A 3,791-nucleotide genomic window follows, 5' to 3' on the forward strand; every position below is an offset into this window, starting at 1 on the left:
AAGTCTGCAGTGCTTGCAAGGACTGGGGAGGCTGCACACAATGAACAAATTTATACATTTAATCTGAGCCCCTGATTCCTCTCCCACTTGGTGCTGCGGGCCGAGGTGATGTGAGGGCCCCCAGAGGGCCCAGGAAGCTGAACAGGTGAGTGGACGGAAACACAGTGGTGGAGCCCTGGACTCTGCGTCAGGAAACAGTACTCAAGTGCTCACTTCGGCAGCTCGGGTGTTAAAATGGGAAAGACACAGAGAAGATTAGCACGGCCCCAGTGCAAGGATGACACACAACTTTGTGAAGCGGTCCATATTTTTGTAAATCAGCTATAGAGAAAGAAAGAAAGAGAAAGAGAGAAAGAAAGGCAGAAAACAGCACTGAGAGCTGTCTAACGCTGGGAAGTCACTTAACGTGACTAAACCTCCGTTTCCAAATGGAAAGTGGGGGTGGGAAAGCCGGCTCCACCTACCGCAGAGAGCAGATACAAGAAACAGATGAATTAAAGCATGTGAACATTCATTGGTTAAGCACTTGATAATGTACAAAAGCAAGAGATTTGCTGAAGATCCCCATCAAAACCTTCTGTGAGCTCTGCAGAGTCAGTTTGTCTGACCCAGAGAAACTTCCTGTAATTCCCTCAGAAACACCCCACCCCCACCCCATGAAACCTTGCCGAGGTCCTGACATTAATGTATTGTGTGTGTGTGTGTGTGTGTGTGTGTGTCTGAACATCTATCTTCTCTCCATGTTATACCTCACATCCTAAGAAATCCAGTTACTTATTATATTCCTATCAGGAATAAAATAAAAGAATTGACTCTAATGACTGCCAGACAGCAGAGTAAAATTAGCTTCAGATGACTATGAAGGCACATAATGTTCCAGTTTACCGGAAACCAAGGAAACCTAGCATATCCAGCAGCAATTTTTCTTCCTTCTTATTCTTTCTTTGTGGTGAAGCTGAGAATAATGCCCTTAGGTTTTTCTCACTATATATGTAGATGGGGAGCAGAAAGGAGCTGCAATGGTACAGACTCGGAGAAGGTGCAATTAAGGCTAAAATAATTTGCTGCTCTTTTAACACAGTGTTTCTTTACTATCAAAGTCACCTCAAATCGACAATTTTAACATAAGATAATTCAACAAAAATATTATTTTAGGCATAAGAAAATTTTATAGAAGGAAACATACTGGATGAAGTGTCGCTTGTGGTGTAATTTTAATTCTGAAAGATCTTGCTAAGAGGGCTTATTTAAATAGGTTCTCCCTGAGATGAATATTTAGGGGGAAAAATTCCTACAGGATGATTTATAGCGAAATTATATGAATAGAATGAAGGACAGAAGAATTTTATTAGAAAAGGGTCTCATTTCCACAAAATATAAATTATACCTTTTAGAAAATATATTGAATTTTATTAATATTCTGTAGACAGCCTGAAGTGTTAATCTCCACCCCTACCTATAAGACTTTCATTATGATGTACAAGGTGTATTTACCCTTTAACCAAATAATTTTTGAGCAACTTGATGGAGCCTCCAGTTTACATATCCTACAAAATATTTTCATTGCAGTTACAAAATCTTATACTTTGTATTGTTGGCAACTTTTAATGGCATGTATGTGGGGGTGTATATTTTTTATACACGTTTATGCTTTTGGTAATACCATGCAAGAACACAATTATGATCAACTCACTGTATTTGATAGCTGAGAAGAATGTTTCTCCGGCTCCCACTGTTTCTGTTGTTATTGTTTTAACCATTCTTTTTAAGTAGAGATGCAATCAATTTGTGTTTTTTTTCAGTGCTTTGTTCAAAAATCCTGCCTTCCTTCATCTTGCAATTTATAGTTAGAGGAATTACTTAGGAACAGATCACCAAGTATTGTATTTCTGCTTGGCATTTGAAAGTGATCTCATTTAGACCTTAGTAACTAATATTTTTGATGAGGAAATTGACTTATTAGGATTCAGAGAACTTGGTTATAAATCCTTTTCCAGTCTCTATCAGTCTCAAAAATTGAGCCTTTCTTGGGTTGGTGACGCTGTTGTAGCAAATAAGAGTAAATTAACCATTAATGCAGTGTGAGTTTCAGCAAGGACAAGCTAGAATTTAGGTTTTATATTATTTGAAAGTGGAGGCTGAGAACAAGAATGAGGATAAACCCAGGAGATTAGAGACAAAAGACAAGACACATTTTGACTCTTAAATAAATGTTATTAAATACTTTCCTCTTACATAAATATACATAGAATGTATATTTCATCCTTTTAGAGCATGCAAAATGGAGCACAGACTCCTTGTCCTATTCACAATACCTGTAAAATATGGTAGTGCAAAAATTATTACTCTCTATTTATAAAATGGGAAGAACCTGGTTTAAAAAGCTGAGTTTAAGTTAAAAGCAGAAGCCACGCTTTTCTTTACACCTTAAAAAAGTATTCCAGCGATTCCTCACTGATTGTGAATTAAGGCCAGCTTCTATTTGCAGCTCCATGATGAGGAAAACCTTGAAGACACGTCTCTTCAAAGTAGCTGAGTATTTGAAATCGTAACATCCTGGCATTTCACCCAGGCCCTTTGACAAATCTTAAACCCTGGGCAACTGCACAGGAGGGAAATCTCTGGTACTTAGTATTGGTCAAAATGGCAAACATCTCCAGGTAATAAAATTAAAGTACCAAGATACATTTTAGCACAAATATTTCTGGCTTACCCTCAGAATAAATGCTGAAATTCAAGAATCTATAGCCTCTTCATATGTATAAAAAGAAATAAAACAAAACATTAAACCTGAAATCCTATCAACGTATGTCTCTAAAAGAATTCTAAAAGAATAAGATGACAAAAAGGAAAAAAGATTTTAGAATTGTCTCTATCAATCTATAAGGAAACACAAGCATCATTCTCTAATCGCAGAATTTTAGAGTTGTCAGAATTCTGAGAAGAGTCTCTAATCTACGACACATATTTTCCCATTTGAGGATACAGCTCAGAGTTGTTGTAACATGTCTATGGTCACACAGCCGACCAACGGCAAAGCCAGGACTTGAACCAGGGTCTGCTTACATCTGTGTATATCTTCACCTCCATTCTTTTTCTGGAGCACAGGGCTCAGGCAAAATTCAACACTGTCAAAGATATCAAATGTAACCTTGAGATTTTAAAGGGAAATAAGCAAATTAAATTTATCTCCAATCAACAAAATTTGATCCTTTTTTTATATCATCCTCAGTGACTCACTCTGGTTTTCATAACTTATTGCAGGTAAAAAAAAAAAACTGAAGTGTGGTGATATTAGAACCAATGATTACAGATAAGTCGTCAATAAATTTCAAATAATATGTATGTAATGTGGCCTCTTATTTTTTATTGTAAATTTATTTTAGTCTTTTTCACTTATGTATTTACTTAACCCTCACCATATTCCAAAAAGAAGTTAAGATGGTAGAGAAGTTACCTATGTGTGGGTTCTACATCCCTTTCGTCAAGCCTCAACATGTAACAGTCAGAAAGTAATGTAATAATAAGGTATTCGGGCAGTTTTCCTTCTTGGTCCCAGCTGATGACCTCTCTGGTGACCTACTGCTGTTGTGAATACTCCAAGATCTGCCCAACACAAACATGGAAAGGTAACATCACAGTTACCACAGGATATAATTATTTATAAATCAGACACAATCTGCTGGTTTCATTCACATCGCTTATATCTCTACAGGATTGAGCCAATTAAGAAAATATGGATTATTCATTTCTAAAGTTTATTCCCAGTTGTTATGTAACAATTTTAGATC

At 36.7% G+C, this 3,791-nt stretch overlaps 1 non-coding gene across 1 annotated transcript; it reads left to right on the forward strand.

Annotated features, from left to right (window-relative positions):
• Nucleotides 1-205: 205 nt before the first annotated feature.
• On the forward strand, nucleotides 206-312 carry LOC123613877 (U6 spliceosomal RNA). The gene has a single exon (XR_006721309.1). It is a non-coding gene; the product is annotated as a U6 spliceosomal RNA (small nuclear RNA).
• Nucleotides 313-3,791: the final 3,479 nt, after the last annotated feature.

The sequence above is a fragment of the Camelus bactrianus genome, chromosome 14 (assembly GCF_048773025.1).
Source record: "Camelus bactrianus isolate YW-2024 breed Bactrian camel chromosome 14, ASM4877302v1, whole genome shotgun sequence".
Lineage (NCBI taxonomy): Eukaryota > Metazoa > Chordata > Mammalia > Artiodactyla > Camelidae > Camelus > Camelus bactrianus.